This window comes from Pseudorasbora parva, chromosome 24, assembly GCF_024679245.1.
Source record: "Pseudorasbora parva isolate DD20220531a chromosome 24, ASM2467924v1, whole genome shotgun sequence".
NCBI lineage: Eukaryota > Metazoa > Chordata > Actinopteri > Cypriniformes > Gobionidae > Pseudorasbora > Pseudorasbora parva.
Genome location: NC_090195.1, coordinates 11,315,775 through 11,342,776, shown reverse-complemented (window position 1 = coordinate 11,342,776; position 27,002 = coordinate 11,315,775). Strand labels below are relative to the sequence as shown.

The 27,002-nt window shown below is 37.5% G+C and overlaps 1 protein-coding gene across 10 annotated transcripts in view; it reads left to right on the top strand.

Moving 5' to 3' along the window:
* Nucleotides 1-27,002, top strand: part of dip2ca (disco-interacting protein 2 homolog Ca) — a 139,870-nt gene that overhangs the window by 1,056 nt on the left and 111,812 nt on the right. The window lies entirely within an intron of this gene.

Genomic DNA, 27,002 nt, shown 5'->3' with positions numbered 1-27,002 from the left:
CTGTTTAAAAGTTGAAAGCTTTTCTTATGCTGCATCCTTTGAACAGAATCAGAAATGCTTGATTTCAATTTCAAACATTATAAAACTAAATATATAGAAAACTGTTTTATGACTAACTTGATAGCATTATCTAAATAATTATTAGACTACAATAATATATTTTTTAATTATTAATGTAACACTGTTAATTTTGCTGCCTTAATCTTTAGTATTTGTGAAAAAGTTTATTTTATTTTATTATTATTTTACTCACTTTTGAATTTAATTGGTTTTGAATCTTTAATATTGGATATACCAATAAATAATATTGATCAGGGATAAAACTCAAAAATCAGTATCGCCAAACCTATTATTGGTGCCTCAGAGCTGGTGTATTTTTGTATGCAGCATTGTTTTATTATTTTGGCACATAATTTTGCGACACATGTCATGTTGAGAATCTTGGCATCTGACATAAGCAAACTGAATTGAGTGAACTGTTTGCTAATGCTCCTTTTCCCGTTTTATCTAGTGCCTGGTCCTTGTGTGTGTAATGTGTGTGTGGCATGTGCGCTTGTCTGCTGTGTGTAGATCTGAACCATTTAAGGCCATAAGTGCTTGTGCATTTGTTAACCCTGCCTCAAAGTTCCAGGCCTGTATCTCCAACCGATCCTAAGCACACTGCGCAAACCTGTTTAGTGAAAAGCAGCATCATTTTATACCAAACAAATCACATTCAGTGGGTTTAACGGGTATATCAGATGATACAGCTCAGATATTCTTTGTGTTTAGTGTCTTCCAGAAAGCCGTATAGATACTAAACCCACCGTTAAGTGTTACGATTTAGACACTGATGATCTTAAATGCATGATTTGAACAACCCTGCTAAAAAGATCTTAAACCAGACTAATGGGTTCTCCCAGTCTGGTTGGGTTGATCTATTGGATTTTTTTTTACAACCTCAGAGACCAGCAAGATCAGCTGAAGACTTACAGGACCAGCTGAAAATAGCTTAGAAAAGCAGATCATCTTAGGCTGGTTTAAACGGGAGGGATGTTAGTGAGAAAGCGGCAAACGGACGCTTGTGAAAAGTTGTCATGTTTGCCTGAGGAGGTTACCATAGTAACAGTTGCTTGATCGATAGTATGGGATGGGAGTTGGATAAAATAAGTGTCATCGTTTGGCACTTCAATGTAGATTTACATAACAAATATGTCAAAAACTTCAATGTTTTGTTTAAAATGTCTTTAGATGGTTAGCCCACGGGTTGTGCGAAAGTCCTTGAATAATTTGCTCACTTCTTAAATATATATCTCTAAGTATAATATGTAAACTAAGCATGTGGGCCCACACCTTTTATCAACCAGTCGTGGCTTTTATTTATGGAGGGGTGTGTGGTATGTATCGGTATGTATGTGCAGTTATATCGTAATTGTTGTTTTGGCGGTGTGGAAGCTGATGCTGAGTTTGTCACTTACTTTGCAAAAAATGCCTTGAGAGTTTATTATTTAGCCTAGTATAATGCAGTAATTGCATTTAGAGAATGTTCCTAAAGTTCTATCTATGGGGGCACAATTTTTGTCTGCGGTTTTCCCCCCAAACATTAGCATGATTTGATTATAAGTGTGATATTGGCTGTATTCAACAGTTCAATAAACAAGATGTTAATATGGTTACAATTTATATTCTATATTGTCAAATTTCAGCAATTAAAATAGTTCCAAACAGTTCCAAGAAGCTAATTTAGTCACTCTCAGTTGTTCCAAACCTTTATGAATTATATTCGTCTATTGGACACAAAAGAAGATATTTTGAAGAATGTCAGTAACTGAACAGTTATTGGGCCCCATTGACATCCATAGTTTTTTCTTCCATACTATGGAAGTCAATGGAGCCTATTTATCGTGAAACGCCACAATCTCGATTCAAACCCCCACACCATTCTCATTCCTAAATGACAAAGGTTCCCCTGTCTATTATACCTTTGACTGAGTCACATCGGAACATTCAAATCTGCATTGGCACTGCTGCTTATCCAGAGAGAACAGTTGTCATGTATAGGTATTAAAAACAGCTTCACAAACAGTCTTTTCAACCACACAGTATTGTTATTTCTGTGTTACAAATATATTATTAACCCTCCCGAAGCTGTATGGATTACTTTTATAATGGATGGATGCACTATTTTGGACTGCCATCCACTGCCATTATAATGCTTGAATTAGTCAGTTTTAATTTAACTCTGATTGTATTCACCTGAAAGAAGAATGTCGTATACACCTAGGATGGCTTGAGGGTGAGTAAATTATGGGATAATTTCATTTTTGGGTGAACTATCCCTTTAATGGCTCTGAAATGGCAACGTGGGCTATTTTAAATGTTTAAATGGCAAACATCTCTTTTTGCGACCTATTCAGAGCCATGCGTAATTTCAGCAAAACTTCAGTTAAAGATGATCACAGGCTGCTCTGTCTGCAAGTGGACATGAGTATTTTTAGCTGCCCTTCAAGCTTTGTTAGCCTTAATCAGCTCGTTTTGCATTTAAACGTTTTGCCTCACTTTATGACTGCGGTGGAGGGAATATTCTGGCTCGGTTCCCCTTTCTGCAGGGCTGTATGATTCTTCTGAACCCCTGCTTGTGTTTGTGTTTGCCTTTGTAGAAATAAGATGCTCCCTTGCCATTCCAGCTTAGCTTGTGGTGCTGTTTAGCACTGCACTCATGGAGAGGTGATTATCTCAGTGTGTTGGCACAGGATGAAAGGCCTGGAAATTACCGAACGTCTGCTCATCAGTTTGAGAAGAATGATTTGCGTATGTTTACTGACCTATGATGTCCTTAAGGACAATATTGTTTTCTAAAGTATGCATACAATATAACATATTGTGTCATTCACTGCCTCCATGTACAAGTCAAACATGGTTTAGTTTGAAGCAATAAAGGGGTTATTTATACTATGCATCACGATAGAATAGTTGATTTTACATGGCTTGGAAATTGTCCCCAGATTGCAGATTCTGTCTATGATGGCAGACTCTTAATAGATACTGATTCTTCAACCTTCGTATTAGTCTCGTTCATGCCAAATAAAGGATAAGTGGATCTTATTTCACCCTTGGGGTAACATTGTTAGTAAGTGAAAAGGTTAAGTTGTTAAACAGGGTACATGCTGGCTGGGGAAGAAAAGAACCCCTATTTGACCCTGATTTGTCTGTTGGGAAGGTCTGCCTAAAGGACTAAGCATGTATGTAAATGTTCTGTTAATGTGTTGAAATCATTTTAGAAATCAGATTTATATTGTCATATTATGGACTCTTATTTTGATATTCTGTTTTGTTTCCTTTAGTTCCTGTTTCCCTGCTCTGTTTAGTTTCAGTGTCCTGAGTTACTAATCATGGCTGCATCCGAAAACCTAGGCAGCTGACCCATTGCCTCGCTGCCTTATCAGACAGTTACTTGTAAGGCAGTGTTTTATGCATGAAGGCACCTCACAAAACTAATTTCGGACAGACTTCTAAGGCAGTGTAACAGTTTAATGATCTACAGAAAAATAAAGCGCGCTGTGAGAACTAAACACTCGCTAGAAATTACATCAGAAGTGGGAAATATTGGTAAAAAACATACATTGACACACAAACTGACCAGCAAACGCAACTTTCAGACACCATCTTTTTTCCCCAGCTCAACTGTCACTGAATGGAAAGCACAGGATTGTGGGATATCAAAGGCAACGAAAGATACATGTATGCTGCCTTCAAAAATCGATCAGATGAAGGTATCTCAGGAGACAGGAAGTGAAGCAAACAAAAGATTCGGACGTTGCTTGATGTCTTCCTGCCTTCAAATGTGTCCTCCGAAGGCAGCATTTTCCTGGTTTCGGACGCAGCCCATGTCCTCCTCACTGGTTTATGATTTGCAGCTGTCTTTCAATATGTTCGTCTTATATTTATACTCCGTTATGTTTATTCCCTTGTTGGTTCTTGTTTGTGAGTGTAGTATGTGTGTACTGTGTATAATTTTTATGTATATTTGAATGCACAATCATACATGTATATATTTAAGAAATATTTGCATCAAAATACTGTGTATGTATGTATATGTGTGTGTGTGTGTGTGTGTGTGTGTGTGTGTGTGTGTGTGAGTATATATATATATATATATATATATATATATATATATATATACATGACAATAAACATTTATATTATATAGAAATATTAATATTTTATACAGAAATAACATTTAAAAAAATATATATATATTCATGTATGTGTGTGTATTTATAAATGCATAATAATTATACACAGTACATACATTTTATGTAAACACAAACTTTTATTTTGGATGTGATTAATTGTTTACTGCCCTAGTTAGAATGTTATAACTAATACTTAGCAACCAGCAACCAATCATGTACCTTTATTCACGCGCTTTGGGCAGTCACATAAACCCAGCACGATGCATATAAACAATCGTTTCTGCATAAAATAGGAAAAAGGTCAAACGGCGATGGAAAACGCAACAGTTGGAATGAAGAAGAAACCATTTCATATCTTTTATATTTTAAAATGGCCACTCAGAATAAATCTTGATATTACAGTCGGCAATGTGTAATATAAGGACGCGGAATGCTAGAGTATTTATGTAAACGGGTCGTGTTTTTTCAGTCCGTAACGCTCTCACCGTGAATATGCAAATAAGGTCTTTAACCTGGGGTTTAGGAATGTGCAGTGTAACCGCATTTTATGAATACCCAGGATTAACTGTTTACCTCGGGTATAGTATTAGCTTTGTGAAACGTGAATAAATAACCCAGGATTCCGTTTATCCGGGTTTAGAATGACCAAGATTTAACTGTTTCAAGTTTGGAAAGCCCTATAGATGGAAGGTTTATCATTTGAAGTGAAAATGGAATATGGCAACCCAATATGTCATCATTTAACCCATCCAAGTTTGTGCACAGCACACACATTAGGATGAGCAGTGAATAGTGGTCACTGCAGACCGTGGACACACACCCAAAGCAGTCCCAGAGCAGTGATGGTTTCCTGTCGGTATTGAGGATCGAACTGCCAACTTTTGGGTTCCAAGTCAGACTCTAACCATGCCACAAATTCCCCATTCGAAAGCATACAGAGCCGTCTGCTCTCTAAAAACTCATACGGGGCATTTTAGGCCTGATGTCTTGAATTTTGCAGGCATTCTAACTGCATTCTATGCTAAATCACGCAGCGAGTTGTTTTCCTGCATCATGTTTGTCACCAATCAAATATATGAAATGTAAAATGAATTGCGTAGGTCTGGGGCGGGGCGGATGCGTTAAGTGCAGTTATTTATTTAAATGTAAATTAAAGTAAAAATGAAAAGTACAATTATTTTAATGTTACTTCTCCATAACTAATTAAGTAATAGTCCTAATATATACTTATGACCTTCAGTTTTTTACTCTGGTAGATTTCTAGTGTTAAGAAAGGTGTAATGAAAGATGCTGTATTTTTCATGTAAAGTATGGCCAGGAAAGAAGAAGATAGAGGAAGTGATGGAATGTTGTGAGGTTTGTTAGGGGCTCTGATGAGAGCTGACAGGGGCTGTGCAGTGGGGTCGCGGCACCACGTGTGGTGCAAGATAGTGCTGCTGAGGTTGTGTCACTGCCAGTCACCTGTGCACGGACATGCGGAGATCATGACATTTGCTAAATGCCATAAATTATTCGTAAGCTGTGCCAGACAGACGGCATCTCACTGCTTTGCCAGCAGTTTTAATGTTATATTTGATGTTTGCTAGCTATTGGTTGATTTTTGTTAAGATTTAGGAGGAAATGTATGTTTTGTTTACCTATAAGTTATTAACAGATGCTGAAGCATCTGGTCTGACTGACATCATTTCCTCTCGTCGTCTCTTTAATCTCTGTGGGAGCTAATTCCATGAGTCCCGGTCTCCCCCCTCTCCCAGTATTCCATAGAAAAATTAATATTTAACGGCGCTTCCCTGTTCACGGCTTCACGCCAGCAGTTTTTTTCCCCGCTTCCTTGTACGTCTCACTTCCTCATGATGCAAATGTAGGTTAATGAACTGAAACCAGCAGTTTTTGCCTTTTTACCTTGCCTTATACTGAGGCGTTCTAGGATGTATGAATGCCAGGAAGCTTCAAGATCACATTTTACCCCAAATCATTAATAAAAGATTTTTTTTGAGTAATGAAAAGGAGCCCGGTTCTAGGACCTTTTTTGGTAATGGTAATTAGGCACATTACCTCATCTCATTCCCCAATTCTCATTACCATAACACAAAAAACCATATCATATTAAACATTTAATTTATATAATTGTAAAATGATAACCACCATTAAGAAAATGTACAATCATTTTGTAGGCGAAAATGAGCTTCCAAATTAGGTCACAATGCTATAAGGCTTCATTTACTGATTTTGTGGTGAACCATAAAGTAGACACGTTCTTGACAGGTTTCATGAGATTCTCTAAGTAAGTGAACTTGCACTTCCGTCTTCATGAAGCGTGATAAAGGAGATCTATTACCACAAATCTCCTTTGACTGCAGTTAGCCTTGTGGGATTATGTCATCCTACTGACCTCCAAACTGCTTATCTGCCACTTTCATCCAATCACTGTTGTCCGTTGACCCTCCGTTGACAACCCCCCACAACACACACACACACTCAAAGCAGATGTTAAGATCTAATGGAGAGGACTGATCTGACAAAGTTGTTTTTCTTTGCCTAAACAAACATATTGTATTTCACAAGCAGGTACAAGTTACGATCGCACGAGAGACTTCAAAATCTTCTTAGCATATGGTATGCTAGTAACTCCGAATAACCTCTCTTAATGATATGATACTGAGACTTAAGTTACAGAAGTTCTGTACATGTCTGTGCACGTCCAGTTTTCCCACAAGACATGCACGGATTGTCATTTGTTTTCGTCGTTGCTGTTGTGACTTCGAAAAATGTCAGAATGCCTTTGATATAATCAGTCTGATGTAGCATAACTGGAGCCATCGGAGAGGAGGGAGACGTACGGACAGCCATTACATCTCGCACTAATCCAAGCTAGATTTTATTCATGAACCCACACTTAATAAACGTTCAAACCTGCACCATTTATTAGTGTAGAAGCCACTTATAGCTTTATGAAAAGGCAGTAAACAATTTCACACCTTGCTGACTTGCTCCACAGCTTCAGTGAAGCTAAATCTCCTCCCGCTGTTTGAAGCCATTTCTTATACAGGGAATTGAGTGTATATTTTTTTGCCGTATGACCGTGTTATCAGGCTGTAACTTAATTCTGCATTTGTAACCAAACCCTTACTGGAGGACACAGAAGAGTGCCTAGTCGGCCCGCTGACCACTCCGCAACCACATCCGGCTCACATTGACCTTTAACCCCGAAAGGTGTATGCTTATTTCCTCTAAACCTCCTGTTTGTCCTGATTACAGAAAAATGTACCAAGTAAATAGTAGAAAGACACCTGGTGTTTCATAATGCTGTAAAATTAAAGCTAAAAATGTGTCCCGTTTTTAAGAGGTTTTTGAGGTAGATGAAAACAACACTGCTGGCTGGCTTGAAGTGTTTTGCCAGGATCTTCTAATGTCTCTTTCAAATAGCTCCAGTGCTAATTTTTTTTTGTGTGTGTGTGTGTTTTAGGGTAACTACTCGGACTAAGGGCTCTTATTCAGCCGTTAAGCCTTGATACGCTCGTAATTGGAGGTGAAAGGGGCTTATAAGTGAAATATTTTACAACATTAGATTGCACATGTGTTCAGTTTGGTGTTAAAACATAACAGATGTCTCTGTTGCCCTTAGTGAACCTTGATAACTACATGTAGAGAAGAGGCTCGATTTGTTTCAGATGGAAATCTTGAACCCTTCTGAAAAAATCGGTAACATTCAGGTCTTAAAGCTGAAGTGTGTAATTGTTTCATTATGTGTACTTATTCCTATCCAAGCTTTATATACAGAGACTGCCATAAGCATGACATTTGTCTGTTTGAATGTCCAGACTACTGCAACAATGGGGCGTTTACATGCACGTTCTTAAGCCGATTATGCCCAATAAGCCGACAATGAACATGGTCATGTAAACGCGGTAACCCGTTTTCTTTTATCGGAGGAAGGTCATAAACGGCGTAAGCATAAACCGGTCGGAACAGGTAGTTTTTTGCCTCTTACCTCGATTTCGCGCAGCATGTAAACACATTAACCTGCTTTCTGTCGGCTTATTGAAGTGCACATGCGTGATAGGTGACAAAAACGCAAACTTAGAGCAGATTTAAATGCATCCAGACAGAGCGAGCTAGCGTTTTGCATGAAATAAGGACATATAGCACAAACGCAGACTCGTTTAAGACCCAGAAAATTGTAGATGTGTTATTCTCATCACATGCAGCAGAATTAGAAGAGGTTCAGTCAAAACGCTTCATCTGGAACTACATGAGGGATAATATGAGCTGTAAATCTCCCGCTGACACGTTGCACGCTTTATTTAACATCACAACTGACGTAACATTTGAAAAACTCAGAGTCAGATATGGACATTATGATTTTTTATGTCATTATAGGAAATAACCCGGTTTATTAATAAAGTCATGTAAACGCGGTTAACTTGCATTGTCCGTTTACTGGTTTGCGTGTAAACGGGGAAAACTGATTATTTCAATAAGCTGATATTTTTGAGTTATCAGCTTACTGGTGTGCATAAACGCACCCATTGACTCAACCAATGGCATGAGTTCGGGGCCAGGCTTTCTGTTTATCTGTCCAATAAGAGGTTTGTTCGGCAACACATTGAGTAAGAATTGACACACCTGAATGACCTTCCTCTGCAGAACACAAAAGAAGATATTTTAAGAAGATGAAATATGTAATTGTATGGAGGGAAATATTTTTAAAATATTTTAAAGAGGGGAAAAAAAAGTCATATAGGTCTGGGACAACATGAGGGCGAGTGAATACTAGTGACACAATTTTAATTTTAGTGTGAATTATCCATTTTTAAGCAATTATTATTATTATTATTATTATTATTATTATTTTTTTTTTTTTTTTTACGAATTCTCGTTCACTCACCTGGGCTGTATTATTTGGTTAAACATTCAGTAAAAGACAGTAATATTATTAAATATTACAGTTTAAATAACTGTAATAATAACTTAAAAATGGATTTTATTCCTATGATATCAAAGCGGAATTTTCAGCATCATTATGCCAGTCGTCAGTGCACATGATACTTCAGAAATCATTCTAATATGATGATTTGATTTGGTGTTTAAGAAACATTTCTTCTTATCAATGTTGAAAACTGTTGTGCTGTTTGATATTTCTGTGGAAACTGGAATTTTGCTATTTCTTACGCTCATATTGCGTGTTGAAATGTGCTTTTTTTTGGTGGATTTCGCAGGAACGTTTTCATAGTTCCTAGGTGATAACGCAGGAACTGGGAATGCTTTTAGTTATAGAAACGCCTTTTGGGGGGACTAAATTAGCTCCTACTTTAGAGTAGGCTCTAACCTAGCACAATAGGAACTACCAGTGATGTAGGTGTACATTTGATTGGATGTACGCATGCCATTAGAAACACAGGCACCCTCCATTTTTACAAAGCTGACAGTTTACATCCACAAGCTAACTCCACGAACATGGAAATAGATAGACCAATGCTGAGGTCCAGGCCCTTCTCAGTTTTTGACGTTGTGAATGTTGTGCTTAACTGACGTTGCTGTCGGTTGGCTTGCGTCACTTCAGACTTCTTACTGGCGACGTGAATGCAACCTGGAAAATTACCATAGGGGACAATTTTGTTCTTGGGGGAGTGCCCTGGTGGATAGTTCCTTTAACTGATTTTACTAATACGTGGTGTGAAACCCCCTTAACTGATTTTTGTTTGGAGATGATAAAATGGTTGAAAAAAACCTTATACACTTGCATTGAAGGAAGGACCCAAGCTACCAACCAACAAGCACTTGGCAAACTTTACTAGCTAGTATCAACCGCATAACTTAAGCCCCGGCAACCTTCTTCAACACCCCATCATCACGGCACAAAGTGTTTCATGGGCAAGGACCACTCACATTTTCTGTCCTGACATTTCAAATTACTGACATGCTTTGAGAATGCCGTAGTCACGTGATCCTGCGACAGACAGACAGACAGGCAGCAGGGCTGACAGACAGACAGCGGTTGCACAGCTGGACAGCAGCAGCCGTGGCAGTTTTACTGTCCATCTCCTGTATGTGTCTCTGAAGCTGCTATAGGAATGCAGTCATGTGGTCTCAATCAAGTCCTCTGTTTACATCACAGTGCTGCTCAGGAACAATGTGCTTGTGTTTCCAAGTCTTTAGAGACCCGTTCCTTTTCTCATCTGTCCGCAGCGTTTTGATCAGTATCATCTCTCGTTTTAAACATTTCGCTCACAGTGAATGCGAGGCAAAGCTAAGATAATATGGAAATTGGTGAGATAAAGTGAGGTAGAAATGCATATACACTGACAAATATTTTTGGTCAACATGTTGCTAATGTTTTTAAAATTAGAGTATCATTGAGATACAATTATTGCATAATAATACTTTTTAATTCCTTTTGGATATTTTTGGATAACAATATTTCGTTTTTATTTTAGTTATTTTTTTAATTTTATCTTATTTTTTAAATACATATATAGTTTTTGTTGATTTTTATGTACGGTTTTAGTTATTTTAGTACATTAAGTTAAAGTAAATATAAAATAAAATGTTTTTTTAATATAATCTCTTTTATAATCTCCCGTAAAAAAAACGTATATGGAGTTTTGCGAATCCAAAATCAATAGCCTATCAATTTTTTACCCTCTTCAGCTCTTTCTCATATAATGACCATACTATTTGCTCATTACACAACACAAATAAACATCAATTGTGACAACAAAGCTGGGATTTCACTTACAAATCAGTAATAATGAAATCAGGGTCATACATAGTTTGTTTTGGGTTTTTTATTTTAGTAACCTTAATACTAGCAAATGTGCTAAAGTATGATTTCCAATTGATTAAAGCAACTAGGCTTTAATACAGGATAAATGGGGTGTGTGTTTGATCCGTTTGGAATGGAGAATGTGCATAGATGTTAAGCCAACTGTAATTTGAAATGCCTGTCTGACCAATCAGAATAAAAGGCATTTTTGTTATTTAGACCATTTAGAACGGCACTATTCAGTGTAGTCGGTATTTGCGTGTGTTCACGGGCCCTTCCCAACCGCTACCCGCAGCTCATGAATCCAGCCAGGGGCAAGCTGCCAAATATGTAACTTTGTACAAGTCTATATATCAATGACAAATTCTGGAATATCAGCAGTGGGATGCTTTAAGTCCATATTTAAAAGAGACTCTGGTTAGGATCTGTCCACACGGACAAAAAAGAAAAGAAAAAAAGTGAGCTGTTGGCTAACACTCACTGTTTTCAATTTCACATTCCCAGCTTGGGAAAGAATGTTCTTTTGTGTTTTTGGAGACTGCAGCATGGGTTGTTAAAGTTTTAGCAGCCACGGATTTTTACATTTTGTTCTGGGGCACATTTCTGGAAGTTGGACAGTTGAGGAAAATGAGGCGTTTAGAGTCATACAGAAATAAATGAAGCGGAGAGAGATGCCATAACTTCTAAAGGAGAGTAAAACAGGGGAATATTGAAATATGCCCTTGTGTACATAGACAGCTAAACAATCAATTTAATATCTCTTCCAGAGAAATAATTGTTTGTGTCCTGATCACTGCAAGTGACGAGTGAAAGTACATTTTGTCAGTCGCTTGACTCCGCCCATCTTGAAATCCTATTGGTCTGCTCACTTTTGACTCCCTTGAGTTCCAAAAGTTTGACATGTTGCTAAGCTAATTCGACCATATTCTCATAACCATTGTTTTTATTAATATATATTAATTAGTAATAATGATGAAGAAGAACAAGAATGTTTCTATTTTAAAAATATTTAACTTATTTAAAATGCATTAGCATTTCATTATTTTACTTAATATTAGTTAATAATATATTTTTTTACATAATTTTTTACTAAATATTGTATATTATTTGTTATGCTTTACATGATTAATTCAATATATTCTTTTTTATTTTATTATTTAGCTTATACACTATATTGCCAAAAGTTTTGGGAAATCTGCCTTTACATGCACATGAAGTTTAATGACATCTCATTTTTAATCTGTATAGTTTAATATGGAGTTAACCCACCCTTTGGAGCTATAACAGTTTCAACTCTTCTGGGAAGGCTTTCCACTAGGGGTGACCCCGAATAGTCGAAGATTCGGTGCATCGAAATGCGGAGTCTGATTCGACCTCTGATTCTTCGCGGGTGTTATGAAACGAGGATCAACTGAGCTTCGCGTCCTTCACCCCTTTAGGCACAATCGGCTTAAGAACATGCATATAAACGCACTCATAGTGTTCTTTTCCTCTCTAGGCAGGTATTTTTTTAGGTTTATTTATCAAAATGTTCTTTTATATATTTGTGTGATGTTCTGTATTTCGATCGTGGCTTTAACATGTTATGAGAAAACGGTTTATTAATGTTTATCCACCACATTACCTTTTAGGCTATTTAAACCTAAATAAGAAAGCCATTGTCAGTTCGTCTGTCAGTTGGCAGGCAGTTTTGGTCGCTTTATTAAAAGTTGTTGCTGTGTGCAGTGTGTAAAGGAAAATAAAAATAGTTTTACCCTTCTGCTGACAGTGTCGTGCCCCTCCCTACCCATTCACACACACATAGATGATTCGACTATCGGTCGACCATAGAGAGATTCGACAATTTTGATTCGAATGTCTAAATCCTTAGTCGAGGACAGCCCTACTTTCCAGGGTTCCAAGGTTTAGGAGTGTTTTTATGGGAATTTTTGACGCATTTGAAAAGCACATTTGTGAGGTCAGGCGCTGATGTTGGACGAGAAGGCCTGGTTCACAGTCTCCGCTCTAATTTATCCTAAAGGTGTTCTATCGGGTTGAGGTCAAGACTCTTCCATGTCTTATGGACCTTGCTTTGTGCACTGGTGCGCAGTCATGTTGGAACAGGAAGGGGCCATCTCCAAACTGTTCCCACAAATTTGGGAGCATGAAATTGTCCAAGATTTCTTGGTATGCTGAAGCATTAAGTGTTCCTTTCACTGGAACTAAGGGCCAAACCCAACCCCTGATAAAAAAACCCACGAACCATAATCCTCCCTCCACCAAACTTTACATTTGGCACTATGCTGTCAGGCAAGTACCATTCTCCTGGCAACCACCAAACCCAGACTCATCAGACTGAGAAGCGTGATTCGTCACTCCAGAGAACATGTCTACACTGCTCTAGAGTCCAGTTGCGGAGTGTTTTACTCCACTGCATCCGACGCGTTGCATTGCACTTGGTGATGTAAGGCTTGGATGCAGCTGCTCAGCCATGGAAACCCATTCCATGAAGCTCTATATGCACTGTTCTTGAGCTAATCTGAAGGCTAAACACAGTTCTGTAGCTGTTGACTCTGCAAAAAGTTGGCGACTTCTGCACACAGTGCGCCTCAGCACTGACCCCACTCTGTGATTTTACGTGCCCTACCACTTTGTGAGTGTTGTTCCCAATTGCTTCCACTTTGTTATAATACCACTAACAGTTGACCGTGGAATATTTAGCATTGAGGAAATTTCACGAATGGATTTATTGAACAGGTGGCAAACTATCACGCTTGAATTCACTGACCTCCTAAGAGCAAACCATTCTTTCACAAATGTTTGTAGAAGCGTCTGCATGCCTAGGTGCTTCATTTTGTACACCTGTGGACATGGAAATGTTCGGAACACCTGAAATCAATGATATGGAGGGGTTGTCCAAATACTTTGGGTAATATAGTGTAGATGCTTTTTGATATTGAATGATATGTAGGTATATTTACCTTCAACTTTTCTTGTTACATCTGCCATTTTTTTCCTACTAAGCTTGTTGAAATTCTAGAATATTTTATTTAATAGATATGGCAATCCTATCATTTCTATGTATGCATTTTTGCCTCAAGTGTGGTAGTGAGTTTACTGCCTATCTTCGCATATGCCATCTAGGTTGGCACTAGGCAGCTTGCTTGAATTTAGTACAGAACTATTGTGGTTGGGTAGAAATTTTGTATCCTCTCCAATGTTTTCCAACTGATGCTGACAGATCGCTTGGCTTGTTATCCAAACCATCAACTCGACGAGCAATCTCATTTTACCAAGGCAAACACAATATCATGGGCGGTTAGTGCTTCTGGAATGGAGAACGATAGAAAGAAAGAAAGATTGAGGCTCATGAGCCATAGCAGACTGCCTGCCGCTCCGCACCCTGACTCTTTCAATGCAGAACTCTTCTTTAATTATTCAGCTCTAGCAGCCCAGAGGCCCTGCCTCTATGAAACCGTGGACACATTAAGGCCTGTGGATGACAATGCGCTCTATTCATAGGCCGTCTCTGAGCAGGCCTTTTTTAGAGCTCAGGAGCATGTGAAGGCTGTGGTATGAGAATGTGCTGGGCTTTGTCTCATGGGAGTGTGGGGATGTGTAGAGCTGCTCTCTTTCTGGCTGTGTGTTTTTGCCATCAGCCAGGCTTGCTACGAGTCATGAGGTTTTTTTTATGCTTTTTCGAGCTACATCTGTGACTCACCGTGACCTAAATTCACGTTTAAAAACACCTTTAAGCTAGTCCGTATCTACAGTGTGTTTTGGATGTCACTGTTGTGCCGTGCACCAGGTTGAAACCCCTTTCCGTCATTGTCGATACGTCAAGCGGCTGAGGCAGATTTTGCGAGCAGATTTTGATGTGTTCTTCTCCTCTGAGGTCTGCCATGTGATGAATATTACATGATTTTATGTGACTAGAGGTTTTTTCAGAAATGCCACCTGGACACATCTGTCTAGACCATCTCGCCGTGGTCTCAAGTTAATCTTGGCCATCGTTGCTGTTTTAACCTTGCTGGCGTCATCCAGAGCACACGCCTTCTGTAGACAATTAAGGTGTTTATTTCAATGTGGCGTAAAATGCAGGTTCTTTCATCTGTGCTGCAATGCACTTCAGGCACTTTGAGAGAGAAACATGTGCCTAGAGATAAGACTCCAACGTTGATATCAGTCTCACCGGTATCATAGACCCCCTTACTGATGGATCTGATCCTTGCCTTATCGCAAGAAAAGAATTTCAGAAGGAATCACATATTTTCCCCCAGTTTTTCTGCACCGTGTCAGAGGTGCTCACAGGCTTTAAGGTGCAGTTCACCTAAAATTAAAGATTTATTTTCTTCTTCATTTCGTTAGGAAAAAAACTGCATGACTTTTTCTAATGTAAAACGCAAACAAAATGCCTGCGCTGCACTTTTCCATACGATGGAAGCATACAGTCATCAGGCACTGTTAAGCTCCAAAAAGCACCATAGAAGATCGTATGAATTGTATTCCAAGTCTTCTGAAGCCCATATGTTAGATTTTTGTGAACGGACCAAAAATTTATCAATTTAAGAATTGGCTGTCTTTCATTTCATGAGTGGAATTTGAATTATATCTGCTTTGTAAATTGAATATGAATGAAAAGAAAAACAAAATCAGGATGAGATTGAGATAACATCCATCCATCCATCCATCTACACATCCACCAGTACATCCATCTATCCATCCATCAATCAGTTCATGTTTACACAGATCCCTCCATCCATCCATTCATCCATCCATCCTTACACACACATCCATCTATCCATGTTTACACACACATAAATCCATCATCTATGTTACACACACACACACACACACACACACACACACACACACACACACACACACACACACACACACACACACACACACACACACACACACACACACACACACACACACACACACATCCATCCATCCATCCATCCATCCATCTACACATCCACCAATACATCCATCTATCCATCCATTCATGTTAACACGCATCCATTCATCCATATGTATCCATCCATCCATCCATCCATCCATCCATCCATCCATCCATCCATCCATCCATCCATCCATCCATCCATCACTTCATGTTTACACACACACACACATCCATCCATCCATCCATCACTTCATGTTTACACACACACACACACATCCATCCATCCATCCATCCATCCATCCATCCTTACACACACATCCATCCATCAATATTTACACACACCTCAATATATCATCTATATTACACATCCATCCATCCATCCATCCATCCATCCATCCATCCATCCATCCCCATCCATCCATCCATCCAAAAATTAATCAATTTAAGAATTGGCTGTCTTTCATTTCATGAGTTTGAATTATATCTGCTTTGTAAATTGAATATGAATGAAAAGAAAAACGGAAATATATCAGGATGAGATTGAGAAGACATCCATCCATCCATCCATCCATCCATCCATCTACACATCCACCTATCCATATTACTTTTCCTTTAAAATGCTGGATTGCTTCCACTTCACCTAACATCACCTTTAAAAGGTCATCTGTGATATTTTTTTCTTAACCATAACCTATTCTTGATTCTTACACACTATAATGGAAGTTAAATGTGATGGAACGCCAGTGAAGTGTTGAAGAATTTCGTTCAATCTGCTTTTTTTGTGGGTCCCAAAAGCAGTGCATCTGAATACCATTGATCAATGGCGTTTTGGCAAGGTACGGTCGACAGACGCTGGCATTTTACACCTGGCACAGTGAAGCGCAAGCAGCCTGTTTTCTCAGGGGTGAGTCCACGAATCCCAACCCCTCAGCCGGTGCCTCAGAGACTCCAGTCCACTCTCTTTAGATAACTTGATTTACAGGAATCCAGCTGCTTACCTCTCAGTCCACAACTGCACTTTGATACTGTTCACCACTTCCATGTGACAGGAAGCATACCAGAACCGATCTCGGTCTGAGAGACTCTCGAACAAGAGTCATTTCCACATGGGCCTCTTGAAATAAATCGATACCAAGCTTTAAACAAAAGCCGAAAGAACTTGGGGGATATAAGTGTGGTCTTTTTTTTGTTGAAGTAATCCCCTTTTTCAAACCAACTGAGAATCCGGAATCTCAAAAGAGAGACTAAGCTTCTTTAATCCTTTGTCATGGCCAATAGCCACTGCCTTTCTGCAGGACTCATATAAAAGCCTTGGAAATATGAATGTAATGGAGAGAAGCTATGAATTGTGGGAGGTGGGTGGGGGCGAAGGCATGCACAGTTCTCTGAAGTTCTGTCAAATGCATCCACACAGTTAGTCTGTTCTGTTAAATAAGGAACGCATTGCTTATGATGATAATGCAATGGCTTCAGCTTGGGTTGGGTTGACATTTTATTCTGTTATTAGTCAGTCAAGCCCCCATTGAATTCCCTTACCTCAAAACAATGACCAAATGTGACTCTTGCTGTAGGACAGCTTTGTAACATTGGGACCTCTGTTTCTTTGGGCTGAATACATCATGACTCCTACACCTACTTGACTTGAAGCATTAATTCTGTCCCTCACAAAGACGTACTATGACATTGCCATGGTTTTGTTGTCTTGGTAATACAATATTTTTTTGGCTCCCTGTTGTTACTTTGAAATGCATTATATAATTTTTTTCTTTTAAATGTGTTTTACTTTCTTTTTTTAATTATAAATGACTATAAAACATTATTTTGTTATGCAATTAAATTTTGAGGCATTATTTATGGTTCACACACAAATTACTGTTCAAAATGTTGTGGTTTGTAATATTTTTTTAAAACATGTTTTCGAAAGAAGTTTCTCCAAAGCTGCGTTTATTTGATTAAAATACTGTAAAAGCAGTAATTTTGTAAAATATTATTATTATTATTATTACAATATAAAATAGCTGTTTTCTCTTTTAATATACTGTATGTTCAAATAGTTTTTTATTCCTTTGATGGCAAAGCTGAATATTCAGCATCATTGCTCCAGTCTTCAGTGTCACTTGATCCTTCAGAAATCATATATGCTAATTTGGTGCTTAAGAAACATTTTTTATTATTATCAATGTTGAAAAAGATTGCTTAATATTTTTGTGTAAACATGAATAGAAGGTTAAAAAGAGCAGTATTTATTTGAAATGGAAATTTGCATCTTTTGTAACAAAACTCTTTACTGTCAGTTTTGAGGTAATAATTTCCTTAAAAATAAAATCTTACTGAACCCCAACTTTTGAATGTTAATGTATAAGACATGTGAATATGTATATTTTTTAATGTTTTGCCTTAATAGCTACATAATGGACTTTTCTTGATTTGACTTGACCATGGTAACTACACACGTATACCACACAAACACACACATACAGTTTGTCTCATGAACAAGAGCCTGTTGCTCTTGTGTAATGTGTGTTAAAAGGCCTTTTCTCTGGTGCACACAAAGCAGGAAGGTGGGATAATGTTTCTACCCTCCTCTGCTCCGCGCTTTCTCTTTGGCTGTCCGTCTCTCTCTCAGTCTGTTTTTCTCCCTCGACTCCGCGCGGTCAGGCGTGGCACCTTGTTCTCTGGGTGTTATATTACTTCTCTGCGGGCCCACTCTGTATGTATGCATGTATGAGTGTGCTTGTGTGATTGTATGTCCACTGTGAAGAATGTGTCTTGAATTCAGCTCAAACGCCAGCCTCTCCCAGAAGCCCGAATGCTCAGGGATTAAACCGTCCTTGTGAGGGACATTTTGCAGATTTTATTCTGCGTGTCAGTCATTCTCTGCAGCAGTGATATGACCAGAGCTTTTGAAGTGATGAATCTTATGTCCTGTGTGTGTGTTAATGGTAAACTCGCTCTGCTTTCTTGACTGGATTGTGTGGAACAAAATCCAGTCAGTGCATTCTTTTCGTTTTGCTCTGTTCCTTAGCCAGAGAATGAACTATGATGACCAGCCAAACTGAGATGGCTGTTTTTGACTGTCAAAATGGAGCCCATTTGTATTATTTTACTTTATTTAAATGTTTTTAGGACCCACTGGTAAATCACATTATAAAACAAATGTATTTCTCCAAAACACGTTTGCCATAATTACTGACACCCTTTTATTAAATACTTTTTGCAACCAACTTTTTCCAAGATAACAGCTCCGAGTCTTCTCCTATGATGCCTAATGAGTTTGGAAAACACCTGGCATTATATCAGAAACCATTCCTCCATACACAACCTCTCCAGATCCTTCAGATTCCCAGCTCCCTCTTGGTGCTTCTTTTCTTCAGTTCACCCCACTCATTTTCTCTAGGGTTCAGGTCAATATGTCTTGGACCTCCAGTCAAAAAATAGGCCCACAACGTAAAAAAAATCTAGCTGTATTTTTAACTGTGGGCAGGGGTACTTTTTATCCCTGTTTGCACCAAACCCATCTGGTAGGTTGACTGCCAAAAAGCTCTTTTATTTAGTTGTATCTGATTAGAATCAAGTCCCTTTTGAAGTTCCATTCGTGTCTGACCACTGAAAGATGCTGGAGTTTGTTTCTGGATGAGCAAGGAAGATTTTTCTTGAAACCCTCTCAAACATCATGTGGTGATTATAGGGGTTGTTAGATAAAAAAATTATAAAAAAAAGGCTTTCTGAGCCCAAGACTCAACTAATCTCTGCTATTCTCCGTCTGTGATCCTTGGAAAGTCTTTGTCCACTTGAACTGTCCTCCTCACTGTGCATTAAGACAATATAGACACTTTTTCAGGCAGATTCGGAACATCTTTAGTTGACTGGAACTTCTTATTATTGTCCTGATGGTGGAAATGGGAATTTTCAATGCTTTAGCTATTTTCCTTCAGGCTCAACAATCTTTTGCTGCACATCAGAACTATATTCTTTGGGTTTACTCATTGAGATTAATGATTAAGGGAATATGTTGGGAATATACTTCAGAGATATTATGGCCAGCATGTTTTGGAGAAAAACTTATTTATTTCATAATAATATGAAATCATTTATTTCATTATAAAAATGTGTTTTTCCACGGACTTTCGGATAGTTCACCCAAAAATGAAAATTATCCCACAAGCCAGGTGTAAATGACATTCTTCTTACAGTTCAAAACAATCTGAGTTATATTAAAGATTCTCTGGCCAATCTAAGCTTTATAATGGCAGGGGGGCTAAAACACGGCTCCGGGGGCTAATAAAGGCCTTCTGAAGTGAATCTATTGTTTTTTATAAAAGAAATATCCATATTTAAAAATTTATGAAGTAAAATATCTAGCTTGCAGCGGACCGACTTCCGAATTCAACTTCCGAAGAAAGTGTAACGCGACTCGCAGTTCAAAATGCTAACGTCCGACGTCATCGTCATGCAAGTTATGTTTTTTTCGTGAGTTGAATACTGAAGGTGGTCCACCGGAAGCTAGATATTTTACTTTATAACATGTTAAATATGGATATTTTTACTGTCACTTTAAGGGCATCACATTATGGAAGTAAAATTACATCCACTATACCTACAAGTAAATATTTTATTTAACTTCATTCAATTTTATTCACGTTATTTTCCCCGCCCACAGGGCCTAGCTGATGTCAGCTGGTGAGGGCGAGCTAGTTACATTTTGATACGTTGTGCACAAAAAGACCAGGAACATACATTAAGAAAGTAAATGAGTACTGTTTGGATTTACCTAATGGTGTTTGTGATCTTCAGCTGATCATAAGACAGTAAAAGACTTGAGATTCCCAAAGGACCCATCTTCTCCCACTGTATTGGACGTAGTTGATTACAATGGATGTCTCTGTGTGTAGGGTTATGTGCTCCACGGGGGGACATTCCTGCCCTTATTGGCTGTGTTTGCCCACAGTGGAGCTTTCATCTACAATATGTCTTCAGAATTGACTTGTAAGAGAGAAGAGATGTACTTCCCCACAGAATCACTCTGGGTGTGCTTTATTACCCATGTGCAGTGTCTTGTCCTACCCAGTTCGAACTGTATTTGGAAACTTTGAATCCTAATTGAGTCTCCTGGTGGTGTTTTCCCATTTGCACATGAAATACATTAGCCTTGACACCAATACTCGCCTTGTGCCTCGCTTTCGTTTTGTTTTTCTAAACTGGAGCTCAGATCCCGCTGGTCATTTAGCATCCTGTGTTCATTCTGCCAGGGGTTTTGCGTTTTACCTACGTAAACATTGGTGTTGTTTGTTTCTTAGGATGTGCAAAAGGAAAGGCTTTCTAAATGGACTAGCCTCACTAATCAGCTGGTTGTTGGTCGACTTGTCCATTGTGACTTCTCCTTAGTTGTTTCTAAATCAGTCATGTACAGTCATGCTTTTCTCTCTGTGCCTTTATTTAGTGACCTTACTGGGACTATTGACCTCTTCATTAGACTGTAATTGGCTTGTCACGTTAACTAATCACCCTTATAACTAGCTTTACCCTCTGGATTTAGAGGTCAGCATAGGGAAAGTTTCCACCATTTCTGTCTTGACATGATAATATCATATTTTATTAAATGTAATTACCATGGTGCGTTATTATGCTTATGGATATTGACACCATGGTTTGTATATCAGAGCAACATGGTACCAAAATGTTTTCTTTGTTTTTGTTTGCAAGCTACATGAATTGTGACATTTTAAAGTGTTGATGATATAATAAAACAATATTATATTAATATTAAATATTAAAACACTAATTTGATGAAATTATGAAAATGTTTTTTAACCTGTGTTGGAACTGAGAAAAGCCACTTAATTCCATATGGCCAGCTAAAATTCCATATGGCAAGCAAAATAGAGATTTTGTTAAATATTTTTTATAAATAATGTCCCAAAACATATTACTAATATATACTACAAATATATTTATTTACTAATGCATATTTTGTCTCTCCATGTGTTAAGAACATTTACTTTTTAAATATTTTATAAAATAAAAATTATAACCAAAAAAAGGCCAACAATGTATTTCTAAGATGGATTCAAAAATATTTACAAAAGCATATTTATCACCCAAATAGTATAGTAAGTTTGGAAATGTATATATTTTTGTCCCTTAAACTACATTTTGTAACATATTTTAGTATTTGTAAGTTTACAAAAAAACAAAACAAAATATTGTGCATTTTAAAAAGTGTATGATATGAAAAATGTTTTCTTTTTTTCCTTTTTTTGCCATAATATATTGTTTTTGGTGAAGGTAAAAGCTTAAGGGTTTAAATGGTATCATATTTGTGTTTGTGGTGTTTTTTTTTTTCATTTAAAAAAAATATCATAATTTGATCATTTAGTATGATTATTCTGTTAATGGAAATATCAGAGACAAAACCCCTTGCATCCAATATGTATCAAGACCCTCAAATCCTCAATTCATTAGCTCATAGATGCAACATTTCTGAATGTAATTTGGAGGAAAGAGTGTGATTAGTCAAATTAATTGTGTTAATCGTATTTATGTGTGTACACACACACACACACACACACACACACACACACACACACACACACACACACACACACACACACACACACACACACACACACACACACACACACACACACACACACACACACACACACACACACACCCACAAACACTTCAGTTTCCCTCCTCTCTCTCACAATTATTGCTATTAGATTTCAAATATGAAAATGAAAAATGGCTGCTGCTGCCTTTTTCCAAGAGCCCGGTTGCTAGGCAACTCTCTCTCTCTTCCCGTGAGTTGGACTTTCTTGCGGGTGGAAGATGGTTTCTCCCTGCGGAGCATGTCAGAGGGAATTCAGATGGGGATTGTGCCTGTGTGCCGTCAGCTTGGCCCAGTTTATCGCCACGGAGAGATGTGTAAAGCAAGCTGCCAGCTTTATGTCAATGTGTAAAGTTACGTCTGAATGACACGACAAAGTCAATTTTCCATGCGTGAGATTGGATAGGAAGTCAAGGAATGTGTATTTTTAATTCCAAAGACATTCCGCCTGTAGTTTAATAAATATTTGATATCTTAGAGCGGTTTATTATCATTTTTACTGACAGAATCAACTATGGGGCTGACATGACAAACTATGTCTGGAGGAGTGGCTGTGTTTAAAACCGAGGGAGCTGCCTATCTAGACTGCATAGTGAACAGTTGATGTCTAGGTATGCCGCACGCTAGGTTTTGAAGCACAGTCAGTGTATGTGCCTCTGAAAACAGATGTTCTCTGTGTTATGCAATACACTAGCGGTGCAATTTCAGCTGCGATAATAGTTTTCTCTATTACATTTGTTTACTTAAAGGGTGGAATCCTCTTCCGTAAATCTGCCTCGGTTAGCCCGTGTGGTCGTTGCATTGTACAGAGATGAACAATCAGAGATATACATATCTAGAAACCGTGAGAAAATAACAAGCCTTTGTGTTGCATGAATGAATGCAATATAGACCATTAGCAAGGCAAACAAAGGTTTGTCTCCCTCCCCTCCTGCTTTGACCTGAATTCAGTCACATAATTCACATGATTGAATGTTAAAATGAGGCAAATTAAATAAATGGGTGTTTCTAATCATCTCCTCATAGCGTTGTTGTTATTGACATTTATAATGGGCAATTGTCATTTAAAAAGGGGATAATCGGTTCATGAAAAATGGCTTGTTCCAGTGCCAGAGAACATGAGGTGCAACTAATGCTAGCAGGATCATATTAAAGTGAAATATTGAGATGAATAAACAGCAAAGCAATGCAAAGTAATGTGCAGTTCCACCTAATGGGCATTAATGTGTGCGATATCTTGTGTTAATCTTTTTGAAGATTGAGATTAGTCAAATATATTTGTTTCAGTTTGTTTAGCCTGAACAACAATGACAACTTTAGTAATTTAGTCTACTAATTATGCAGGTGCAATTGTAATTTTAAGCCTAATTGTTGTAAATAAAGTAAAAGGTGCTGTATGTAAGTTTTTTACTGTTCTAAAGCATAAAAATACCATAAGTTTACACACTGTAAAAATTATTTAGAAAAAAAGTTACCTGATTGCCTTAAAATTAAAATCAAATTAAAATTTTGAGTCAATACAATGACATTTTTTTGAGATTCGACAACCTTTATTAAAATATTATTAAAAGATTTTGTAAGCATATTGGGTAATTGTGTGTGTTTTATTTCTGATGATGCAGTGAAACATGCCATATAGTGCTATTTTCATGATTTTATCAAATTTTTTATGTATTTTAAATATTTTGAGTTTCTATTTATTAAACAAATTTCCTTCATTGTATCAACTCAAATATTTTTATTTTCTATAAACTCAAAATTTTAAGGCAACCAGGTTACTTACTTTTTTAAGTTAAACCAACAAAAACCAACCAATTTTTTTTTACAGTGCAGATATTTAGAAAACATGCTGAGTTCACATTAGGGCTGAGAGATTAATTGAAAAGTAATTGAAATTCAGAACCTCTTACCAACTTCATTTTCCCATGTCGGTTATTTTGGTTTTAGTCACGTGACTCCGCTCCATCAGTCACATCAAGTGCAGTTTGCTTTGCAGGGACGCAGAAAGATTCAGGAGCAGTTATCTTTGTTTATCTGTTTAATCTGGATGCTCAGAATTACTATGGTAATTGGCACAGCGCAAGCCCCGAAGCCAGATCACTTTCACAGGTCTGTGCGATACTGCACATACCCAATAGTATTTCGACACCACAGGTTGCAAGTTTGGTGGAAAACACAGCATATTTCAGCAGCCATTGAAGCCAGCAAACAAAGCGTCGGCATCCATCTAAAAATCTCTATGAATGGAAGCATTAAAACATGGATAAATCCCCTCATCAGCTTACTGTGTGTAAGTTTCCTCGCCTTCCATTGCAAATTGCGCTGTTCCCGTTGTGTGTCCTCGAACTGGCAACCCGCATGAGCATTGAGTCAAAAGAGGAGGGGTCGGGGAACAATATTTAGAATTTGGACTGCAGTACCCATTTCAACCACTAACTAATTCTTACAAATGGCACCTTTAAATAAAATTTAAATAAAGCTGAATAAAATATAAATATTAGATAAATAACAGAAATAAATATTTTCTAATATTTTTATAAATGTTGCTTTAGCAACTAAAAAACATTCCAGTAAAACAGGAATACATTGAAATTATAGGTAAATGGATGGATATAAAAATGAAAACTAATTAAAAATATTAATAAATACTATAACAGTACATAAATAATACTAAAATAACACTGATGCTAAGATCTACATGTTCGAATTCATATTAGAGCAAAACGTTGAGGTAAATTAAACGGCATTGCTAAATACGTTTTCAACTAAAGGCAACTATTGTAAATTGTTTTAAAGATGTGGTAAAATTAATTCGTTTAGTTGTTTTTTTCTGTAAAATATTAAAAAGTTTGATCTAACAATTATTGTGTACGTACAATAGACATTAGTTACAGTAACAGTATTTAAAAAAAGCATCTTTTCAGTGTCATTAAACTATACCGCTAAAACATTTGGACGTTTTGTACGTCAATCCCTCACAGCCTTGTTTTTGTGTCAAATTAAATTGAGTTTGGCGATAATGCTAATAGCTTCACATTAGAATGAAAGGCTGAGCTAATTTAAACGGCAAGCTAAATGTGAAGTAATTAGTCATATTAATGACTAATATTCTTATTAGTCAGTCAGACCTTTTGTAGCTTATATATTTTAATTAGTAATATCTTTTGCTTTGTTTTGCTGTAAAGTGTTAGTAATTTAATCAGCTAGGCTTAAAAGTTCAGTGAAAAATAACTAGCTCCTGTGCCCGGCTAATGTTCGTAGCTTCATATCAAAATTTATATTGTGAAATTCTTAGGTAAATGATAACTTTTAATAACCTAATAGATGTGTTGTATAATTGTGTGAAAAGCATGTCTTAGTCATTCTTTTGACAGCTCTTGTGCTTATGTTTTAAAAAGAAATGTAGTCTGTAATGAAAGCTAAAGTTTAGTCACTGTTAACATGTAGGGATTTGAGTGCTTTTCTTTAAAGCTTTTAAACCAAAAATTACAACAAGGCACAAAAAGAAGGGAACGTGTTAACATTATTTGCGTTCTTTAACAAGAGCCTGTGGCTTTGCCAGGAGAGTGTTTATAGAGATGTTTGGTTCTCCTGGGACAGCTGGCCATTTTCAGTAACGTACACCCATCTCACCCTGAAAGGCTCATTTCATCGACTGCTAAAAATACCAACATGTGAGGAAATACCTTATTATGTGACATACCGATCATCTGCTTATAGAAGCATTAACATTCTGTGGCTGCAGTCTGCCAGACCAGGCACGGGCACAGTGGGAACGTATTGTGAGCTAATTTTACCCCAAAAATATGAACTCATGAATGATGAGGCGGTTCACAGGATATGTACAGTTTCCTCTTTTAGATTCAGTTTTTTTCTGTTCCCATGGTAACGGTTTTGTTAAGGGTTCTTCGTTGCTATGAATATTGACCTGTGGCAAGAACACTGGCATGACACTTCCACGGCCAAGTCTTTTCTTCTCCTCATCTTCTTCTTCTTCGTCCACATTAAAAAGGAAACAAGCCGTCATGTTTGGATGTGAGTGATTGCTTAGTCACAGGTGATAGCTGACGGCTTGTCTCTTGACGAATCATAGCTGTGTCAGAGTCAGAGTGTGTCCTTAAAATAATTTTTTGTAAAATGGCATCATATTTTATGTCATACATACAAGCATGTTTTACAAGTATTTGGGCATTTCTAGTAAAGCTGGCTAAGCAATGTATTAATTATGTGTTAAACAATATATATTAAGTATTGTGCAAACTGCAAAGCCATAAATTACGTTCTTTTTTGCGCACACACATACACTACACTGTGTAAAAATTTGCAATTTGTTTAATATTTTCAACTAAAAATATAATGTAATAATCTTGTGTATATTGCCTATTAAATGTAGCCTGACAAGCCAGACCCACATCAAGATGTTTGGTCTGGAAACTCACCATTGACAGGGCTCAGTCCGAGGGGCGGGATAAACGGTTGTCTTTCAAACTCCCTCTGCACGCGATAGGATAGTGCTACCACCAACCAGAGCAACAAAGGTGAAGCAGAGCTTGTTGATAGATT